Here is a 9,936-nt window from a genome sequence, read left to right as displayed (position 1 = left end):
GTCTCTAATAAAATCCTGTGTGTCTCTTTTGCTGGTTTTGAGTCTCTTCTTCAGCCTCTTAAACCTGGCGATTTCCTTACTGAGGTCAATAGGGATTCGGCACAACAGCAAGAGAGCCAAAGTAGAATTGCTGAGGGCCTGCCTGACCATGCAGGAAGAAGCTGGAGAAATAACGCACCCAGCCTTGGTTGAAGGAGCAGCCAGTAACCACTTTGAATAGAGAGCGGTATTTTGTTTTTGTTTTGTTTCAAAAGAAACTACAGAAAGGAGGTCCAATTGGGGATATCCCAAGACTCCCCAAAAGGGTCCTTCTATAAACTAAATGTTTGTGTTCCCCTAAATCCATATGTTGAAATCCTAATCCCCAATGTGATGGTGTTAGGAAGTGAGGCTCTTGGGAGGGAATTAGGTCATAAGGGTGGACACCTCATGAATAGGATTAGTGTCCTTATAAAAGAGAAGACCTCAGAGACCTCTGTCACCCTTTCTGCCATGTAAGAACATAGCAAAAAGACAGCTGTCTGTGAACTAAGAAGAGGCAATTCCCTAGAACCGAATCTGCTGGTACCTTGAGCTTGGACTTCTGAGGCACCACAACTGTAAGAAATGAGTTTCTGTTGTTTATAAGGCACCCAGCCTATGATAGTTGATTACAGTAGCCCAAACAGACTTACTTAGGCATGTCGCAAAAGAGAATTAGTCAACTTTAAATATAAGCCAGGTCCAGAATAAAACCTCAAAAGCAAATAAGAACTGGGGCCTCTTGGCTTTCTGTCCCCTCTCCCCTCCGCCCATTTTGGCCTTGCTGACCAGCACAGACAGCTATGAGTGGGAGGCAAGCAGAGCACCTAGGCAGGAGAAGGTGGCCACGGTCCTCACTGCATAGCAGCAGGGCTCCAGGCTGGAGCCGGTGTGAGCTGGAGGAGGCCAGAGGTTATTATGCAAAGTCAAGGTAAGAGTTCTGACTGAAACCTGGGACTGTGCGCTAAATATCAAATTGTGACATTTTCTTCTCTAAAGTGATGATAGAAATGTCTATTGCCAGAAAGTGAGTCAGTAAGCCATGGCACCGGTCCAAATTCTTATCTGGTACAGATAGTTGCCCAACTAAATAAAGCTCAGAAAGATAGTAAGAGACCAAAACGATCTGCCTCTTGATTCTTTTCTTCAGGATATCCTTGTTCAACTTAAGTCTTATACACACAGCCATCCTAGTAGGAAATCAGGGAGCCACCCAAGTTCTCCCTTTTTCTTGTCACCCTCAATCACTCTACCATCAAAACCTATACATTTTACTCGCTAAATGTATTTTAACCCATCCCCACCACTTCCTCCCAAGCTGTGTCTTAGTTGAAGTCATTATCAAATTCATCTGGACTACTGCATGCCGCTTTCGCCAGATCTGAGCCTCTGGTCTCAGCCTGTGTCCCCATTAAATATGTTTGATAGATATATAAGTGGTCAATATATCTAAGCCATTATTCTAATCAGTTATTTTTATTCATGCTTTAAGATATGGATCAATAGTCATCTTAAGAAGCCCAAACAAGGCCCACACTACTGGCTGACTCTACCTACCCACTCTGTGCATAACTCTACTTTTGTAGGAATATCAATATGTCACTCACAACTCCAAACTTTTCAAGGGCAAGAAGTCTTCATTTTAGTATGACCAGTTTTTAATCAATTATTTATCACAAAATAAATGCTTAATAAAAGTTTCCTAGACTGAATTAAACCTCCTATGTTAAGAATAAAGTTAAACAATAAATAATAAAATTATATGGTAATACATTTATTTTTAAATTAATTATTCTGCATTTGCAACTCCCAGCATTTCGTTATTTATGCAGGTAGACTGTTAAATTATAGTAAATTTAATGAGATCATCTTGGGTCATGCTTTGTTATTGCCCTTTGTGAGCACCATGTTATAAATGGCCTTTTACCATTTTCAGGGTGCTTGCATAAATGCCATTCAGATGTCATTGAGGTAGGGAAACTATATGTTCCTTCCCAACAACCTCTCTGCCCTGGTAAGGTGTGTATTATAATGAAAGTAAGTTTTACACCAAAGTCTGCCACAAGTACATACCTTTATTTATTATTAGATACAATAATATTTACTAACCACTTCTTGTAAGATCAGTCATGTTCTTACTGTTACCTTTTAGGCACTCTGAAAAGAGCCAGTCACTAGGTTTACTCAGAAGACAGGATCAGTTAATCTACTAGAATCAGGCCAGAAAATCGTCTTAGTCCATTTGGGCTGTTATAACAAAATGCCTTGGACTGGGTAGTTTATAAACAACAGAAATTTATTTCCCATGGTTCTGGATATGACGAAGTCCATGATCAAGGTGCCAGCAGATTCAGTGTCTGATGAGGGACTGCTTCTTGGTTCACAGATGGTGCTTTCTTGCTGTGTCCTCACACGGTAGAAAGGGTGTGCTACCTCTCTGGGGCCTCTTTTGTAAGGGCACTAATCCCATTCATGAGGGCTCAACCATTATGACCTAATCACTTCCCCAAAGGCCCTATTTCCTAATACCATTCCCTTGGGGGTTAGAATTTCAATATATGAATTTTAGGGTGACATAAACATTTAGATCATAGCAATAATTTTCTGGTAAGTGTTACAGAGGATCAAATGGACTTGGAGTCAATCCAAAGATGCTACGCTGATGGCCTGTCCTTGTTCCTACAAGGGCAGAAGAGCCTGCATATTTTTTTCTCTAATCAATTACACATTTTTTTGATCCTCCTCTAAAGCATCAATATCACACATTTTAAATTCTACTCATTCAATTAATAAAAGTTCTTCCTATTCATTTTGCTAATGAGCAAACCTTCTGGAGAAGATTTAGCTAATGTTATGTCAAGTGTTTGTCAAAACCACCTCTGGAGGGTAGAGTCCTGATTAACCTCTTCCAAAGCTTCCCAGCCATCCTTGGAGTAGTGTTATTAAATAAGAAACTTAAAATAGTATCTGACACCTAGGATCTAGTAAAATTAATTTACACACACTTATTATAAACCATGTTATATATACTGGAGAGCTTTAAAATAAATTACAGATATGATAAGTGAAGTGTAGCAAGAAAAGTCTTAAAAGGTTAATTTTGGTCTGTAGTTTGCTGTTATATTTTTCCTTTCCTCCATTCAACCAGAGGAACCCACACTGCCTGAAGTAGAGTTAGGATTGCTATGGCAGCAATTCTAAAGAGATAAAAAAGAGCCAGTGTTTTCTATTGGCTTCCCAAGTGGACTCTTGTAAAGCAAAAGGGAAAGCCCAGCTATGCATATTTGGTGTAGGCCACAGAATTAGATTGAAAGATAATCACAGGCAGAGATCAATGGGCCACCCTACCTTGTGTGGAAAAGAGGAGGCAACAGGGCTGCATTTTCTTCAACCTAATTTCCAGTTGTATCCTTTTTCTTTATATTTTTAATTGATTGGTAAATATATCACCCTACTGTCAGTTGACAAACAACCCAAGAGTTGGATATATTTAATGAGACCAAACCAAAGAAAATAGGAAATAAAGAACAATGGAGAAGAAAGTGAATGACTTTTTGATATAGAAAAGTTGAATTCTATGCAAAGAAGTTTCTGATGACTACATTTTAAAAAGGTTACATATTTCTTCCTTCACTTAAAAATAAAAACAATGATGCTAACACTTATTGAGCAATTCCTATATGCCAGGCACTTGTCCCGGTACTTATGTACTTGTGATCCTTTTATACTAATTGGGATGCAAGCTCCTTGAGGGCAGGGCTTTCTGTTGGTCTTTGTTCACTCTTATACTCGCCAGGGCCTATGGAAGGATCTGGTTTGTCATCAACACCAAATAAATATTTGTCGAATAAATGAGTATACTGACTTACAGAGTCTTCTGTCAGGAAGCCCTGTGAAGTAGATATTCTCATCACCCCTTTCCTGCAGTTAAGTAATCTGAACTACCGAACTCGCAAGGCCTCAGGTTTTTACAGAAGGATTCAGAATCTACCCAGACCAGTGTGCCATGATTTTTCCTCCTCCTGCCTTCATTTCCTATCCCATTCCTTTATCTAGTTCTTTCTCTCTCACACAGCACTTTCAATGCAAAGAGGCACAGCCAGCTACTACGTCCCATAGCTGCGCAGCCAGTTAGTGGTGAAATAGCTCAGAAACCAAGATTTGTGATTCTAAACCATCCAGTCTCCTCATTCCAACTCAGCTTCTCTCAGTCAGAACAAATAACTCATTATTTATTGAAGTTGGATATTGATTAGCTCTCAAAAGCTGCACACATTTGCTTTCTTTTTACCTTTTAAAAAAATAATTTCTTAGATCATGATTACTGAATTTAGTCATCAGGTTTAGATTTTTAACAGAGTGAATCAGATGATGTTGAAGCTGAAAGGGACCTTCAAGGACATCTGTTGAAACACTATTTTTTTCTACACAAATGAGCAAACTGTGACACGGAATAATCTGTTCAAGGCAACCCACTGAATCAGTGAAAAAATCACAGTAGAAGATAAATCTCCAGAGACCTAGTTCAATGCCTTCCACACCCATGTACTAGACTTGCTTCCTTCATTCAATTATACTCCATTTTTAGAATCAGACATGTTAACTTGGATGAGACCAATTTTTTTCTACCCGGTATGCTTTTTCCAAAAAGTGGCAATAGGGGAAATCCTGTGGCAGTCTGCCACCCACCCTGAAGGCCTGAAACGTCCTTTAAGTTCCCCTGCTACATTTGCTTGTTTTGCTGTTTAGGATTTTGTGACTGTTTCTCTTTAGGTCCTATGCAATTCCTGATTCTTAGAGCAGGCTCTCATTCCACAGTTCTAAACCCCATAATGAACATTAGAAATGCAATCCCAGCTAGAGAGATGAAGAATTTTAAGAGGTCTTCTTTTTTCTTTTTCTTTCCTTCCTTCCTTTCTTTCTTTCCCTCTCTCTCTCTTTCTTTCTTTCTTTCTTTTTTTCTTTCTTTCTTTCTTTCCTTCTCTCTTTCTTTTTTTTTTTTTTTGACAGTGTCTTGCTCTGTCACCCAGGCTGGAGTACAGTGACATGATCTCGGCTCACTGCAACCTCCGCCCTCCGGGTTCAAGCAATTTTCCTGCCTCAGCCTCCCAAGTAGCTGGGATTACAGGCACCCACCACTATGCCCAGCTAATTTTTTTGTTGTTGTGTTTTTAGTAGAGTCGGAGTTTCATGATGTTGGCCAGCCTGGTCTCAAACTCCTAACCTCAGGTGATCCACCTGCCTCGGCCTCCCAAAGTGCTGGGATTATAGGCGTGAACCACTGCACCTGGCCAAGAGGTCTTCTAATATCAACTCCTGAAGTTTAATTCCTGAATATACCAACTACATGTTTGGACAACTACATGTTGGAATCAAACTCCTAATCCAATATGTTTCAAGGAAAGAAATCCTTGCCAACCCTTGACCTGAACACTGCCTAACCAGCCTGAGGAGCCCATGGCTCCATGGAGGAATGGTGAAAAGCAAGAAAAGTGGCAAGGAGGTCTGAGGGGGACGTTAGCATCCACTCTCAAGACAATTGTGATGCATGGTCAGAAATTCCTCTTACACACATTTGCCCTAGAACAGTACAGAAAGGGACTTAAAGTGAGCTGGTTCTATTGGTTGGACTTGGATATACTTGTCACTGTTGGTTTCTTGTTGGAGAGGAATCTATTTTCCTCAGAGCCTAATAATAGGCACAGGGGAGATTGGCTGACTTATATGACTGAGACATTTGACAAGAGGGTGGTGATGATGATGGTGAAGGGAGAAGGTGGAAGGGTCGTCACTCAACATCTGAAACATGATGCTAAATAGGAAAAGGACTTTCACCCCTTTTAAGTTGAGAAAGAGATAGAGATAGCATCTTGGTGTCATAGTAGTATTTAAAAAATTATTACAAGCTATGGGTTTTTCCTCTACCTAGAACTAATCAAGTTATCTTCAAATCCAGCCGAGCCTTGAAGAGAACAGAAGCCAAACTCTTAAGCATCAGAGAAGGTTTGAGGCTGTGATAACCTGAAAGAGTAAGCCCAATGAGAGAGAGTGAGCTTTATGTTTACGATAAAATGGGTAACATCAGTTTTGTCTTGCAACTGTTGGCCACAAAATGCCTTTGTCAAAATGCAATTTAACACAAAGGCACGAAGCAGACTCTTCTATTCCAGGAAGAAACACGGGGAGCAGAGGCAGGGCAGGATCTTGTCAGAAGGGGTGGCCCCATGGTGGCAGTCTTCCCAGAGACTCCAGTGGTCATGGAGGGGTGGCATCAGCAGGCAGTGGGGACCCCTTCTGTAGCTGCACTGGGTAGCACCAGGCAGCACAGGGAGAGTAGGGGAGGCTGCACTGCTGAGGAGGGATTGGCATGGCCGGCTGAGGGATGCTGTGAGCTATGCCATGGGCCTCACGTGCACGAGAATGAGGGCCTCAGGAACCAGGATTCTGGGAGTTTGGATAGCAGGCATTGTATCCAGAGATTACTGCTTGGACAATTATTCTTGTCATCTACCTCTCCATCCAGGCAGGATCTAAGAAACATGGTTAGATAAACACAGCCAGATTCCAACTGAGACCCTTCATTGAGGGAGGGTTTCAGGGGTTCTCATCCCAAGTCTCTTCATTTAGTACTAGAGGGGGAAACTGTTTGAAATGGAACTATTTACACTAAAGATTTTGAGAAAGACATAGCTTTCTCCCAAAGTTCACTTCTATATGGCAAACAGAGATTGCACACTGATCCAAAGGCTTGGCTAGAAATGAGAGAATAAGGAATTTGTCTTATAACCCAAAGAGGTCAGACTTCAGTCTTCCCTGAAAGAGCCTCCTGGATGCAACTTAGCAGGTGTCTCAGGTCCCTAAGAATGGAATGATTTTGGATAGTCCCTGAGTACCTATCAAGTGTAATAACATTTGGGTCTTTATGTGTAACAGAAATTCACCAAATGGAAAATTTCCACCGATTACACTTTCCACATACTTTCTTTTAGTGCCTAATATGCCAATCTGAAATTATTCCCAGCTCATAGACCCTATCCACTGATAACCCTCTATTCTCATTGCCATCAAAAAAACAAAAATGAACTGGAAAATCAGTGGACCTCCTGTCTTACTCCCTTTCCTGTCCTCGTGGCAGAAGTCACGAGTAGATGATGGCACATTTTTCTTGTGTAGTGAAGATATGGCCTCAGAACCCATTATCAGGTATTTACTGAGCCTCTATTATGTGCCAGGCACCCCAGGCAGATGCTATGCATCCATGTTAGTGTTGGCAAATGACATGAAACCAGTTTCGCAGTCCAGATACAGAGACTACATTCAATTTTACTTTTCTTAGACCTTGTGTGACTAACACAATCTAGCTTGTTAGTCCCCCGTCACCGCTCTCTTTCCATTGGGCTGGAACAGGAATCCCCTCACACGAAAAAGCGCCGCGTTATAGCTCAGTCATGAACATATTGAATTATTCAATACTGTTAGCATCTTCCTAAAAGTCAAAAGGCAAGTGAGTGGATGTTTTCTGTGACTCAGTGAGAACGCAAAACTTATTGATTTAATTACAGTCATCTCTAAACAAAAAGTTGCTACCTATTAACCTCCTAATGGGCTTAAATGTAATTGCTTCTGACACCTGAGATAGGAAAAATGAATTCTTCTGTTCAAGCCATAACTTTGGAGTTCTTTGGCACACATCATGAAAACTTTTTCCCTCTGACTTTGATTAGATACTTTGGAAATAAGCCTTAATAAGTCACTTAAATTCTGCCAAAGTACTTGAAGCCTCTTTGAATGCCTGATCCCAAGGTGACTGTCTCTCAAATTTTATGTATCATATGTACTTTTCAAATGACCCAGTGATTTTTTTCTAAAAGCTAGAAATAACAATTTTAGGGTCAAAATGCCCCCCCTCTAAAATTTTAGGATACTAATGCTCAAGACTATTCTTTTAGCAAAATGACAACTATTGACATGCTCATTTTCTAATAATAACAGCTTTAAATTTATGCAGAGGGCAGAATTAATGAGATATTTCCATTTTGTGGTGGAGACTATTTCTAAAATGATGGGATATGTATTGGTGAAATAAGTATTGTCAAATAGCGCAACTATCTGATTATGCATCACAATGAGTATTAAACAAACCCTCCACAGTGGTAAATACGGAGAATATACTTGAGAAGTAGGTGTCTCAGACTGGAGACAACCAAAAATGTTGGATTATTGTAGGCGGCTCACATACCATTTTGTGGTTATGAGGAAAACAGTGGCATCTGTAAAATGATTTTAAAATTCATCTTTTATGATTTGCAATCTCTTTTTTAAATTAACTTTGAAATTAACTGATTTCTATTATCAGAGAGTTCAAAACTATAAACAAATGCATGGCATTGCTAGCAAGCATTTGATATTATTATAAGACTTTCAACATCTAGGTTTAATACTTGCCGATGAAACATTTCTATTGAACCTCAGCCCTATTGAGGCTGGGTTGATTTGGTTTCTTGTGGATTAACTGTATAGGAGCTCCTTTCTTTGGTGAAGGGCATTAAATAAAACATTTAAATACTGGTGCACAGTTCAACTCCAAGGACTCACTCGATGCTCGCCCAGATTTTCCTTAGCTTTTGTTCTCCGAGAAGTTTATTTTTTTGGCTTATGGAAGATGTGTGAATTTATGATCATAATAACTTTATATTAGAAGTGTCTTTTTAAAATTTTATGACTTTTCCCTGAGACTTCTTGTGAGTTTTTTTTCCCCCAGCACATTTGAGAAAAGAGGATTGGTAGTTTTAAAATGTTGCATTTTCTATAGCATCCTATCAGTACACTTAAAGGAAAGCAGGGAGGCCAGGTCAGGTGTTCTTCCTACATCATTTCCCATGACTCCATGGCTGTCCGCTGCCTCCACAGGGAGGAAGAGAATGGTGGCTTAGGGGCTTTGCCTTACATCAGCATCCCTGGATGTTATCACGGGAACCTGCAAGCTGTTTTACACAATTTCCACCAGGCAATAGCAAATTGCTATTGAACACGAGGATCTACGAGTGACTGAGAAGGGAATCACACAGCTAGTCCACTTTCAAATTGATGACCTCTTCAGTGCTATCATCATGACATGAAGAGTTGAAAAAATACATACCATGTCTAGTCATAACAGGAACATTTTCTTTAATAACTCTTTTCATTTTTTCTTTCTGTTCATCGTCACCTCTGGACATGAATATTTGCTGTCAAACCTTTGATCCCAATGATCCTCAAATATGAAAGGAGGGACAATTTTTATAATGTGGATGTTTTAATTTTCTGTAAGAGTGCTGGAAACTAAAAACCCATGAAGTTAAGGGATAAGATCAGCTTCAGCTTTAGAAAAGAGGTTGACTGATATTTATTCAAAGAATTTTAAGTGAACCTTCACAACAGAGTGTGAAACCGATAATGTGTATCTGGAGCTTAAGGTTCTGATTTTGTTTTCTTCCTGGAGCATGTGTGTGTGCGAGTGCCTATGTGTATATATTGGCTTAAGCAATATGGCCATCACCTGTAAGGCGCAAATTTCCCAGAAAATTATAAACTCTTTATTTGTTTTACTATGGCTGGTCTTTCCATTTATTCAGGTGTCACACAGTTTCATTTAGCCGGTGTTGATGGCGACTGAACATACGGAGGGTAAAGTGAACAGTACGTTAAATTGTGGGTAAAGCCACGTCTTATTTTCTCAAGTTACACATTCTCTTATAGTTACCTTGTGCCTTGGTGTTTACAGTTTTCCATGCAGTTTAAAAACAAACAAACAAAAAAAGTGAAAAGATAGAGCTTATGATCTTTTCCTTCACCAGCATTTGAACATTAGGATTTGTCTTAATATCCTTTTGTAAAATATTTGAAACAGTAGGGAGTTGGATGCTTAGCTTTCAT

Source organism: Gorilla gorilla, chromosome 6, assembly GCF_029281585.2.
Source record: "Gorilla gorilla gorilla isolate KB3781 chromosome 6, NHGRI_mGorGor1-v2.1_pri, whole genome shotgun sequence".
NCBI classification, from domain to species: Eukaryota; Metazoa; Chordata; class Mammalia; order Primates; family Hominidae; genus Gorilla; species Gorilla gorilla.
Note: the sequence above shows the minus strand (reverse complement) of the source record.